This window comes from Canis lupus, chromosome 12, assembly GCF_003254725.2.
Source record: "Canis lupus dingo isolate Sandy chromosome 12, ASM325472v2, whole genome shotgun sequence".
NCBI lineage: Eukaryota > Metazoa > Chordata > Mammalia > Carnivora > Canidae > Canis > Canis lupus.
Genome location: NC_064254.1, coordinates 38962124 through 38976189, shown reverse-complemented (window position 1 = coordinate 38976189; position 14066 = coordinate 38962124). Strand labels below are relative to the sequence as shown.

Below are 14066 nucleotides of genomic sequence, written 5' to 3'. Positions count from 1 at the left end.
GAAGGTGGTGACCCTCAATTTAATGCTGTACAGTAGGGCGACTATTATTCCTGTGTTACAAATGAGGTGAAGCTCAGCTCTATTGCCACCTGCCCAATGTCACACAGTTAACAGTGCTGATACCTTAACCTAGGGTTACATCTCAGTCCAAAAGTCTTTCTAGCTTACCAATTGCCACACTGCTGTGTCCAATTCTGCGTACCACAACTTGTCGGCAACAATCGATTAGGACTGTCAGAAAGTGTGATTATAAGGGTAAGGGTTCTGGAGACTGACCACCAAACTGCCAGAGAAGACTCCAGGCACACAGCATCTGAAAGGATGCTAGACCAAGGAGGGAAGAGAGGAGCTCAATAATCCTCCAAAAGGCAGAACCTGGACTAATACATGGAAATTACAGGGAGACAAGTTTCCAATAAATAGATGAATAAGATATCCAATGCAGGAGCTATCCAACAATGGAACAGGCTGTCCTGCAAAGTTATAAAACTCCAATTACTGGAGTTACTCAAGCAGAGGCTGAATGCTATCTTTCTGAGATGAAGACAGATTTCAAAACCGATATGAAAGCTATGTGGACTGACTGGTCTTACTCAATTCTGAGTCCATGATTACACAAGCACCAGGCAGGGCAGTGTACAGTGAAAATTTCCAGCTGGGAAATCAGACAGCTTCTCTAAAATCCAGTCTTCTAAGCTCTGTGCACTTAACCCCTGGCAAGCCTCAATTTGCTTATCTGAAAAAGGAGGCAAATAACAGAAGCTGCTTCATACGGGTTATTGAGAGAATTCAACGAGATAAAATCCATGTAAAGTACTGAACACAGTGCCTGGCAGAGAGTAAAAGCTCAATGATATTTAGCTTATGCAGGTACATATACTGGAGAGCCTGTGTAGAAAATGTATATATATATATATATGTGTGTGTGTGTATGTATATATATTATATATATATTATATATATAATGTGTACAAATTTCTCCATCTCTATCTTTATTCTTTTTCATGAGCAAGAAGAGTTCAATGTCCAAAGCTGAATTGTAACAGCATACTAAATTACAACATGATGAAACTGACAATAATAGTAATAATGAATACTTAAACAGTCAGCTTCTTAGAGTAATAATTTCATATTATGTCTCTATTAACAGGAAATATACAGAAAAGTTCATCTTTTATACAGTTGATACACCAATTTAAAATTAATGAAAGAAAAATCAACATTTTTAATTGGAATAATAAAAAGTTTAGTCTTCAGCATAAGAAAGAATACCTAACAATATGCACCTTTAATGTGTGTGTATATGCATGTACTCAAGTGTACATGTGTACGTACACATGCACTCACATTTATGTATGCTTTCTATGTGAAAATTAAGGAGCTAAACTAGAAAACTCATCATTACTTTTAAATTACTTCTTAGTGAACACAAGTATTCCAGATATTTCTTATCTGGGCCAAGTATTTTATGAATAAATGTCTGTATTCATAGAAAATGAAGGAGAAATAACCACAGAACATAGTGTCCATCTGCTGGAATCTGGAGATGCTTCGCGATGGTAGAAAGTGAGTTATGATTTTAGATTAATTTGCCATTACTTTTTTGTCCTTCTGGATAAACTGACATTTATTATTCATTGAGAAAACTTTGAAGAATGGACCTCAATGATAAAAGGAAGCCTCCACTTTAGAAAATACTTGGGTGGGATGCCTGGGTGGTTCAGCGGTTGAACATCTGCTTTCAGCTCAGGGCATGATCCTGGAGTTCTGAGATCGAGTCCAACATTGGGCTCCCTGCGAGGAGCCTGCTTCTCCCTCTGCCTAGGTCTCTGCCTTCTCTGTCTCTCATAAATTAAAATATAAAATCTTTTTTTTTAAAGAAAATACTTGGATAATGTCACTATATTTTATTTCTGGGTGCTCAGTGCTGTTAGAAAGTCATAGTAAGACATATACTTTTAAAAATAGTATTTGCGTGAGGCAAATATATAGTATACAGTATATAGATTCATATCCATCATTGTATTTGATCCTTCTAATAAGCCTGTGACAAAACTGCTACTATCCCTGCTTCATCGACATGTAAATAGGCTCAGGGAGTAACTTGCTCAAAATTACATAATAAGAAACGAAGATACAATTTGACTCTAAAACTCTTTATCTTTCTATATTGTCTGCCATGTAGACACATTAAATTAGCATATTTTGACATAGATAATCTATTCTAATAGATTTTAAGTATAATAAAATTTATTTAATATCAAAGCTATGTTGAACATGTGTCACAGATTCCCAAGAACTTGGTGCTGGAAGAAATGATCCAGTCTGTCAACCAATGACAGAATCAGGAGTCCAATCCAGTCTCCATGGACATTAGAGTATTAAAAATTGGATTACCTAATAATCAGTTCTTAGAAATTCCTTCCAGACACTCTGTAACTTCTGCTTATGAATCCCAGGTCCACCTTTGGAAGCAAAACAGTATAAAGCCCACTTCTCTGAATCACTCTCCAAAGATCTGCAAGCAAAAGCCCGTAAAGCCTCCTATTCGTAACATAATATTGAGTCTCTTATCATTCTGATAGCTTCCTTTGGTTATTCTCTGACTGGTCAAAACCCCTCTTCAGTGACACCCAGCATTTAACTTCCAATTCGGCAATGAACATAATCATTCACAACATTTGAACCTTTCTCTTAATGTGCCCACAATAGTACATGTTATTGAACAGTCAGGCTCTATGATGGTTCAAATGGACATAATGAGGAAACAATTAAAAATCTATTCTTTTTCAAAATTACTTTTAAGCTAGATCTCTAGTCATGCAACTGATTTGTTAAGAACCAAAAATGCTGCTACTCTCTAGCTTTACTTCTCTCCACTGCCTGTGGGCAATCTAGCCACAGAGGACTCTATGGCTTCCAAAGTATATACTCTCAGGATGGTGCACCTTTGTCCATGATGTTTGCTTTCTAACAGAAACATCCTCTCCCCACCTCCTGCCTGCAGATTTTCTACTCATCCATTAAGGCCCAAACTGCCCTAGTCTGAAATCCTCTAGATTACCTGTTCCTTCCTTCCTCATCCTGGCTCTGCTAACTGTACGCTCATCTGCATTTCCATAGCATTCTGGAAATGTTCTCACCACAAGGTTGTATCAACAGTCATAGGGGTCTCTCTCCCCTACCTGATAGCAATTGAGCTCATCAGAGACATGGACTGTGCCTTCACCTTTTATCATTTCTAACAATGGGCTCAGTGTGGAAGATTAAACCATACTGTACAAGAATGACTATAATAAAGAGTTGGAAGTGAAATACTTCACAGAAAGGAGAAATTAATGACCGCTAAGGGATCACAGGAAGTTTCATGAAGAAGACAATACCTAAGGGAAGATAGCAGAAGTTAAGAAGATTTAGCAATGTGGAAATAAGGGCCTGTTTGGTTATACAGGTAAAGGGGAGAGCATCAGCAAGAATGAGGAAAACCATGAGCCTGGCTAGAGTATGAAGCCTCAAAGGAAAACATAAATATCTCTCAGAGACCTCTGGATACTGGACACCATGCATTCACTTTACATCCAGTACCTCATTTAATTTCTTCATTTTCTTATCTCATTTAATATTTCTCTGATGTACAATTTAGTATCACTGTTCAGAGTTAGGGAAATTAAAGTTCAGAGAGGGCAGCTTTCTCAAGGATATCTAGTTAACAAGTGGAAAAACTGTTTTTCTAATGTTCATCTTTCTGCATGCCTTCTTTCTACAATATAGTTTCTGGGCTTGGGAGTAGGAATTATGTGTAACCTGGATAGGAGTAGGCCTCCTGAATGGCCCTCTGGTCATCTTGTACCTACCTCAATGCCCATCCTAGCTTATCACCACCTCAGCAAAACACACACACACACACACACACACACACTGTATATATATATATATGTGTGTGTGTATATATATATATATGTGTGTATATATATGTATATGTACATATACAGTGTGTGTGTGTGTATATATATATATATATATATATACACACACACACACACACACACACACAGGTGCACTAACTCTGTTAGATAAGGTATTTTTTCCTCCAAAGACTGCCCAGTGAGACAAGAAAGACTAATATGAGTATCAGTCAACCCTAAAAATCCCCATCAAACTCATCTCAAATATATCTTGATGAGGCAAGAATAGCATAGAGGTAGGAGAGCAGGTTGAGGAGCCAAGCTTCCCAGTTCTGCCCCCTTAGTGGCTGAGTGACTTTAGATACCTTTAGGTACCTTTAGGTACCTCTATGTACCTCAGTTTGCTCATCTGTAAAATGGGAATCAAAATAGATTTAATGTATAAAGTTACTGAGATGAAACTAGTTAAGGCACATGACCCCTATGAACTCATAAGGTACACAAGTAACACTCAATGCAATGCTTGTTCTACTTGAGACTAGTATGTGGCCATGATTCAATCCCAGACCCACTGTTTCCCAAGTCTTTACTTCCATAGGTCTGATCACAAATCTATTAAAAGCTCAGAGAAGAGACACACGTGGGCTAACATGAACAGAAAGAGAAAGGACCTCTAGGGCAGGCCTGGGAGATCTGAAGGATGAATAGAATTCAGAGAGGGAAAGAGGGCACAAAAGCATTTCAGATGGAGTGGACAGTAAGAGCATACAGCAGATAATGGCATATGTATTTACAGGAAAAGACATGGATCTCCTCGGCTAAAGAATATGGTATTTCAAGGAATAAACAGAAATAATATAAGATAGGGAAACTGGGATCTTGAGAGTTAGTCAGGAAGGGCTGACTGGATAGATGGAAACAAGTGTAGTCTTCTGAGTGGGTAAGTGAAATGATCCCAGTGGGGTGTCAGGAAGAAGACTGTCCAGGGTAGGAAGGAGTTCAGGACTACTTTCATCACACACCAAAGGGCTGGAAGGAGAATGAGGCCAGGATGTTGAAAATAAGCACACAGAAGACAAGAGGCTCTGAAAGATGTTTGAGGAATGGTAGGGTTTGCTGTCAGACTGGAGACGGGGAGACAAAGTGAGGGAAGACTTCAATACAATTCCAGTATTAGTGGTGAATGGCTGGTGAAGAATGGACCCCAGTCAAAAATACGTACCGAAATTACTGGGAAGTAAAATATGTACAAAACAATGCTGACAACACAATTACTCAAACAATATGACCTATTCTCTGAAGTTGTTGCTTTAATTCTATACTGAATCTTAGCTTTTTATCAATGAGTGATGGAAATGAGATAAGCACATTAATAACTAAAGAAGCCAACTTCCTGCTATGTACTCTGAAGCAGTGCCTTTCTCAGCGATTTTGTGCAGGAGTCATATTTTTGGAGTTTACTAGGAAACTGGGAATTTGTCTATTATTTACCATCAGCAATTTAGTATGAAATGCACTAAGGGGTCTTTGAGCTGAAACGGTTCCTTCATTTGCAATGCACGGTTATACTACAGTTACTTGCATGGATGCAGCATTTAAAGTACATAATTTTGGTTTTGGGAAATTGATTTTGATGAAGAGAGCTTATTGGGAATATACATAATTTTAAAAATCTATTCATTATATACACAAAATAGTACTTAATAATTATCAAATAAATGGATGGTGAATGATTTTTTTAATTAAAAGACAAAATCATCTTTATAAAAATGAGATTCTTTAAGAGCCATACTTATAAGAGAAATAATTTTTTAGGAAGCAGCAACTTCTTGAGAACTACACAAGTGTTTTGTTCCCTCTTATAAAATGCTGGATTGCTCATGATCAATTTATATTCTGCCAACAAACGTTCAGCACCATTTATTGGTTGTGCCAGGCATTTGAGAGAAGTATGCCCCTTCCCTCAGGAGCTTTCTTCTACTGGAGGAGGCAGACAAATAAGAAAATAAATAAAATACAAGCTAATGCATGAATAATAGAACTTTAGATAAAGTACACAAACAGATCAGAAGAGAATGTAGTTTTCTCCTACCATTGTTCCAAAAGATAAAAAGAAATGGATCATAAACAACCAACTATTGTAAAACCCATTTGAAGAATCTGAAAAGAATCACAGTATGTTTTGTTTTTTAATATTGTAAGAAACAGATACTTGCGAAAACAGAAGAAAGGCATAGGAAAAGAAGCAATCAGTAAGCAGCCTCTGAAATATTATTTCCAGACAATTATATTAAAGATTAAGAAAGTCATATCTCTCTAACAATCAACATTACTTTCTAATGGGTTGTTTTCATTTTTCTCTTCATCCAGATTAAACCAAAGCACACATTAAATATAAGAGGATTTATTTTCCTGAGTTCTGTCACGGTGAAACCAATCTAATCAAAATTGAAACGGGGAATGAGCTCACTGAATAAGTCAGAGGGAAGAATTAAGCTGACCGATATTTTGGAAGCTTGTTAAAAAATAAATTGGACTTTCATTATAAAAATTGACGTACATGAATGATATACTTAAGAACCTACTTCAGAACATTTCCTTAAAGTCAGTTTGATTATTAACCAGAAAATACTGCATTTCAATATATTTTGTTATATTTCCCAAATGCAAGAGATACAGCAATGAGCATAAGTGAGAATGAATGCCTAGAAAAAAGGGACAAAATTCTAAAAGATCTTTGAGTCTCTGATATATGCTGTTCAGTTTTGAAACCTAAATAAAAAGTTTAGTGAAATACTTCAAATCATGCCCCCTAAAGTAATTAAAGGATGATCAGTGTGCTTTTGAGATTTAAAGAAAAGCAAAAGAAAACTGGATAGTAGACGTAGTCCTTTTAAAGACCTACAATTTGTAAATTACTCCCTTGATAGCTTTTAAATACAAACTCAGTAAAGGAAAAAAACTAAGCTGTTGTCAAAGACAGTTGTTTGTATGACATTCAACACTTAAATTGGCAGAGGTGGGGAGCGTGGAGTGCAGTGCAGTGGAGTCAGATCACATCCCCTCTTATATCTGCAAAGTAAGGAAAGAGGACATATTAATGCTTCTCCTATTCATTGGAGGCGGCAACCCTTCCAAGAAAGTTATCATCCTTAAGCTCAACTGAGCATTATCAGACAGCACGTAGTAAAAGAGATTCTGTTCTAGGCACCCTGTTTGTAAACAGAGATGGTAAAGGAACTCAAAAACCTGCTGTCTGAAGAACAGAGGAATGAAATTGGACATATTCCATGAAACCCCAAGGAACAAGACAAGGACAGTGGGTGGAAGTTATGTATGCAAATCCTACCAGTCAGATGTGTCTAAAGACATGTAAGAGAACATTAGGAGTAGTGAATTCCTTGTTGTGGAAGGTGCTCAGGTGCTACAAACTCTGATAAGAATGGAGCTTAATCTACCCAAACTCTGAACAGAGAAGTTAAACGGATCACCTTCCAGGACCACTTTCACCCTGAGATCCTATGATTATAAGAAATAAAAGCCATAGTCACTGACTATGGAGGGCTTAAAAGTCATTCAGCTGCATATAATAGGTACCTTTGAAAAAGTGGTAGGAACACCATAACCACAGGGTCCACACAGAAAGCTAAAAGTAACACAATTAGGGTAATATGAAGATAGTTTAATAAAGAGACTGTTTCTTAAAGTGTGGGCAACTTTTAAGGGGGTAACACAATAACCTGAGAGCCAGCAACAACAGAAAGGGGCAAAGTCATCCTTCATTTCCTCTAGGCCTTAAAGGGATGAGAGGAGGAAGCAGTTACCAGAACTTGGAAAGAGAGTATGGTGGAGAAAGGACAACCTTATAGGATCATCGTTAGGACTGTGCAGGGAGCAGGTCCTGGTATGAACCTGCAGGATGGAGGAGTGGAGAAATCTGGAGGACCAGAGGAGAATATCCAGCACAAATGCTAGCAAGGCACACAAAACAGGGCAAACAATGAAAGCCCTAGCCTGGGTAAGAAGTTGGAATATAGTCCCTCTCTCAGGTCCTTTCTAAAGGATGTAGTATTCATTTTTATTGGTGGACTCATAGACCTACTGTTCTTTACCATCACTTAGTATCACTGGCTCTTTTTGATTCTTCAAGCATCCTCCTGGATTTATTCTCTGAACTAAGCACTCAGCTGCAACATATTTGCTGTACCCAAAATTGTAGTACCATAGAATACATGTTACAGAACCTGAAAATATGAATATAGAACCATCTACCCAAACTTGATCAGGCAATTTTCCATCAGTAGCCTTGTTCCTCATTCCTTCATTCAACAGATATGTTTAATTATGTCCTACCTGTCAGGCACTGTGCTAGACACAGGGACACAACAGTTAGCAAGACAAGTCCATCTCTGTCTTCATAGAGATTTGAGATGATTATCAATCATTCCAATCTGTAACACCCTAGTCAGTAAAAGAATCTCAGAAGTGCTATAGATCTAAGGTTGGCAAACGATGGCCCACAGTCCAAATCTGGGTGGCCTTGTTTGTATAAACTATGTTTTATTGAAATAGCCACGGCCATTCTCTTATGTATTGTCTATTGCTTTAGTACTACAACTTCAGAGTTGTGCAGTTGCTGCAGAAACAGCATGGCCTTGAAAAGTCTGAAATATTTACTATCTGGCCCTGCACAGAAAGTTTGCCAACATTTGCTCTAAATAAAACCTAATGCTTTAAGAACATAGATGTAAGAACTCATAAAACATCTCTGAATACTGTAGTCACAAACCAAATCATGAGAGGGTTGGCTTCCTGCAGGATTTTATTTCTTTTTGTTTTTTATTTGTCTTCTTTCATTGTAAAAAAAAGGTATCATGTGGCTAATATCTTCTATTGAGAGCTGTCTTCAGATAATGTCCACATTGTCTTACATTATATCTAGTCTTTTGATTGATCAGAGTTTTTCCGTATCACAGAAGGCCCTTTTTTTTTTTTTTTTTTTACAAAAGATCCTTTTCTCTAAATAATACAAAACAAATTTGGACCAGGGTGACTTTAGGTTATCTTTTAAATTGAACAACAAAACTGATTGGAAAACCATTTAGCCGGATCCCTGGGTGGCTCAGCAGTTTGGCGCCTGCCCTTGGCCCAGGGCATGATCCTGGAGTCCCGGGACGGAGTCCCACGTCGGGCTTCTGGCATGAAGCCTGCTTCTCCCTCCTCCTGTGTCTCTGCCTCTCTCTCTCTCTCTCTATGTCTATCACAAATAAATAAATAAATCTTTTTTAAAAAAAAAAAAAGAAAGAAAAATCACTTAGCTAACACTCAAATGCTATATAAATGCAAAATCATAGCAACAATAGTGCCTTCACTTTCCTACAGACGGAAACATAAATGGATGCTTTTTTTCCAATCACTTGTCCCAGAGAACATTAACATTTTAAATGAAAGAAAACAAAACCTAGCTTTCATTGGCTGTTACCAAAAGCTTCTAATAAGTGACAGGATCCATGCTGGTTGTGGTTCCTCCAAAAGATGTTAAGAGGCTAAGTCAGTGGTGGCTGTGGCTGACCATTGATTTGCCATTCCAAAAACCCTCTTCTTTCCCTAATGGTAATCAATGTAGCATGAATAAAATTAAACGGACACTTAGTTCACATTTAGTCACTATAACGCAGCAAAAACTAGACTGAGAAAGATCCTTGCAAAGCCTTGGTTCCTGAAAGTTTTGTCACGCCACCAAGCCACTGATAAAATACACATCTCAAGATGCTCAAGAAAAGAGACTGAGCCCAACAGCAAACAGAGAACCAAGAATGAGATGACACCAGAAAGAGAATGGGGAAAGGAGGAGAGATCTCTTAGGTACCTTTCTATCCTTGAAAATGCCTTCCTTAGACCATGGCAACTCCCTCTTATACATACACTTTTAACTTCCTATACTCTTGTTTCACATCAGTTACCACAACTACAACTGGATAACTCCTTCTTTAATTAGTTCTAATGTCTACATCCCTCAGTGACAAGCAAGTTCCGTTGAACTCATTATCTGTCTGCTCATAGCAGAAATCCCTACACCTGATACATGAAAAGCACTGAAAAAATATCAGATGACTGACCTAATGAATGAATCAATAGGTAAGCAAGCTGGATCCTAGGTACTGTGCAAGCATATAAGAAAGCTCTGGTTATTCTTTGATATGTTCCTCAAAAAAAAAAAAAAAAGATCAACATCTTCCTGTACTTACACACTATACACAATATTCTAAGAAGGTACCCTAATTGCATCTCAATCCTTATCATCTCTACCAACCATCTCTCTGCTCTCACAATCTCTTTTTCTGTACTGACTTTTCTCTCTCAACATACAACCAAGATCAGATTGCTCCTAGCTTTAAAAAAGAAAAGAAGCCCTCTTTAACCCCCCTGCTGAACCTAGCTGTTCTTACCAAGGTCACAAATGACATCATAATTGCTAAACCTTATGTCTATTCACAAATCCTCATTCTATTCCTCAGCACCATCAGACCACTAATATGACCCTATTGGCCACTCCTCTATTCTTAAAACACTTTGCTCTCTAACTTTAGTGGCACTACTCCCCTAATTATCCTTCTATTCAATTCCCTGTCAATTCTATAACCGAATCTAAAGATGTGTCTATATTTTCCTCAAACCATTAATACCTCTTGTCTTCATTACCGCATCAACCTTCTGACTGATCTCTTCACTCCTTCCAATCTATTCTTCACAGTGCAGAGTCATACACTTCCCTCAATAAAGCTCCAAAGTGACCAGGCCTAATTTAACTGGCTCTATTAAATTGTGACTCTTGACCTTCAACTTCAAGTATCTTTTTCAAGTAGTTTAACATACACGTCACATGCAATTGCCCCACGAAAGAACTAAACTATTCTCTCTGATCTTTCCCACGATATTCTGGACTCCTAACATCTTTATATATGCAAAAAGAAAACATATTTAGGATAGCATTTTCTAAGCTTTCACAAAGCCTCCAAAATACTTGTTTTGGAAAGCCAGTTCCAAATACTGGTATTCCCTCCATCATTCATGAAAAAAGTCATCCAGATTATACATGTTCCAAATTAAACACGTTCTTTATCGCACTTGATCTAAAACCCTTTTAAAGCAGTAAGTCTTCCAAAATAAAAACAAGAAGAGTAGATAGCAGCTCACAAATCTTTGCCAAGTGACTGAATCTCATTGCAGCCACATGATACACTGTAAATTCTCAGGATTTTAAATAGGAAAAAAGGCAATACAAACAAGCCCAAGAAAGTGATCAGTGTGTGTGTAATTAATTTGACAAAAACATTGCTACTAGGACGCCTGGGTGGCTCAGCAGGTTGAGCATCTGCCTCCGCCTCAGGCCATGATCCTAGGTGGGGATCAAGTTCCCATACGGCTTCCTGCAGGGATCCTGCTTCTCCCTCTACCTGTGCCCTATGCCCACCCCCCCCCCCCCCCGCCTCCTCTCTGTCTCTCATGAATAATTAAATAAAATCGTTTTTTAAAAATTGCTACTGAAAAAATATATCCTGCTCATGAACAGAGTCCACGTCATTATGTGTTTTTACATTTTAAGTATTTTGTGAATATTAAACAATACATTTCTTTATATAATCTATAGGCCCTAACGAAATTCAAGTCCACATGTTTCTGTAATTCCAGACTAGGAAGCTACTTGAAGCCTTTCATAACTCAGTCCAAACTACTTCTCCGGGCTTCTTTCCTGCCACTTCTAACAGTCTAGACACACTGAGACGTTCTGTTTTTTCCATCCTGCCTTTACTCTTACTAACCCCTTCATCTGTAATGAATTCCTAACGTCTTCCTCTATTTCCCAAATATCTGGTCCTTCTGCCTCCTTCAAGTGCCGCCTTCTCCACGAAGCTTCTGTGTCCCACAGCATTTTGTCAGATCCTTCTAAGGCAATGTCACCTTTTCCTCTGACGGTTCCTTCAGCAATCACGTACGCCTCCCTAGCGCAAGCCTGTGAGGCCCTCGAGTGAGGAAGGCGTGCGTGTGCCATCTCCGACACCTACAGCACTTTGTACAGTTCCTCCAACAGAGAGTGGGTGACCAAAGATCTACTCACTGAATGGATTTGCCAACTCCACCAATGGCTTCTAAACACAGGCCCTGCCTTCTCCTCGAAGCCTCAGGAACTATTTTGATGGTCAAGCTAGACTTGAATACGCTGAGAGGCGTGGAACACACCACAGACACCCACGAATTCCTGTGCCCCGGAAGCTCCGGTGCAGGCGCGATCGACGTCATGAGGGGAAGAGAAACCCCAGCCGTGTGCGGAACTCCACGCGGCGGTGCGAGTGGCACGAACGCAGGTCTACAGCCCCGGGGCCACGGGAAAGGCACGGCCGGGCCACCTGGGCGGAGGGCGACGCCGACCAGGCTGGGCAGCGGCGGGGTGCGGGGCGCTTCCCCACCTACCTTCGGGGCTCCTGCAGAGGAGGGAGGGCGCCCTCCGCGGGGAGCCCGTGCAGGCGGGGAAGGAAGCGCTTGACCAGGGGCCGGGGGAGCCCGAGCGCCCGCCCTCGCGGCCAGGCGCAGACCCGGAGCCCGGGACGCTGCCCAGTTCGCGCTGCCTTCCAGCCTCGGGGCAGGCGAACGGGGGCGGGGCCCAGAGACCACAAGCCCCAGAAGGCCCCGCGGCCCGCGCGCCCCGTCGCGCGGTTGGCTGCTGGTTGGGAACCGCGGGCTTCGGCCCCGGCGGCGCGGACTTCTTTCCTGAGGGCTCGGCGAAGGGAAGAAGAGGAAACGCCCCGTCGCCTGGCGAAGGAGTGCGCCCCCTGGGGTTTGCTGGCCGGAAGGTGGAATCGGGACCTTGAGGAAGAAGAGAGCCTCACCGTGACTCGTGGTGGAAGGAGTCGCGTTGGTGGGGGAGGGGGGCCCTCCGGGACCTGAGGAAAAGAGAGAATTCCGCGACAGTGGTCCTTTCTTCCACAGGTGAAATTAAACTTCTGTTCCTCACAGAAAGCTATGATTAGTACAGAGTGAATTTTTCGCATTTTACCTTTCACGTTGTATTTTTCGTCTGTATTCTCAAGTCACTTTTTCCTTTACCTCGATCTAACATTCTTACCTATTTTAGAATCCCAACTGGATTTTAAGCATTCTGAGGACTGGTTTTTTGGTTTGTTTTTTGTTTTGTTTTGTTTTTGTTTTTTTTTTTTTTAGTCTTATTTAGTATTGCACACAGTGCGTGGTTGCTAGTGGGTAGAAGTTTCAACACACATTTATAGAATCAATTATCGATCATTTCTACGTGGAGGTCTGTTGAGCCTATTTTCCTAAGTGGATGAACCTTTTTTATTAAGACATACATTTGCCTGCGATCCGTTATTGTAATTTTTAAAAAGATTTTATTTATTCATTAATGAGATATACACAGAGAGAGAGAGAGGCAGAGACACAGGCAGAGGGAGAAGCAGGCTCCATGCTGGAGCCCGACGTGGGACTTGATCCTGGGACTCCAGGGTCACGCCCCGGGCCGAAGCTGAGCCACCAAGGCTGCCCTGTACGTTTCTTTAAAATGTTAAGCATCACTGTTCTAACCATCTGCCCACTAAAAAGAGTCCATGATTTTAAGTCCATTGTAATTAGTTTAATCTATCAGTCCTCATCAATCCTGCAGAGGTAAATTTCAGGTAAGCCCAGACTGAGTTATCTCGAACTCCAAATTAATGAACACTAGATTAATGATTTACTGTATTTACAGTTCTTATTTGAGAAATGTAAAATCCAATCCTAGTTCATCTATCACAGAGATAATCAAGAGTCAAAAGGGGAAATGTTGCAAAGTTGCCTTGTGTACTGCATGTGTGAGATGCGCTTCAATTCCACTCATTCATTCATTATGCAAATTGGATTGAACTACCTTCTGCCAGGCACTGAGTGAGGCATGATTATTGCCCTTTGCAAGTGTAGCGTGGTAATTAAAGCAAATGGGTAAACAAACTATCAAAATATAGCGCAATCACCGAAATCCTATTGGAAAACTACAGTCAGTTTTAATAAAGGTGTATCCTTTCTCATTAAGCCTTACATAGATATTTATTAACCTGAGTATATTTACAATTTTCTTTGAGCTTTGGAAGATGGAATGGTTATGAATCTTAC

At 39.9% G+C, this 14066-nt stretch overlaps 1 protein-coding gene across 3 annotated transcripts in view; it reads right to left on the bottom strand.

The window, feature by feature from the left end:
• The window catches only part of MEI4 (meiotic double-stranded break formation protein 4), a 204432-nt gene extending 191865 nt beyond the window's left edge, over positions 1 to 12567 (bottom strand). Inside the window, exon 1 of one of the 3 annotated variants that reach the window (XM_025444659.3) lies at positions 12378 to 12567. The gene's annotated coding sequence lies outside the window, so the exon portion shown is untranslated. Of the gene's footprint in view, positions 1 to 12024; positions 12320 to 12377 lie in introns of those variants that run through there. The other 2 variants (XM_049092266.1, XM_049092265.1) reach the window with 2 other exon arrangements.
• Positions 12568 to 14066: the final 1499 nt, after the last annotated feature.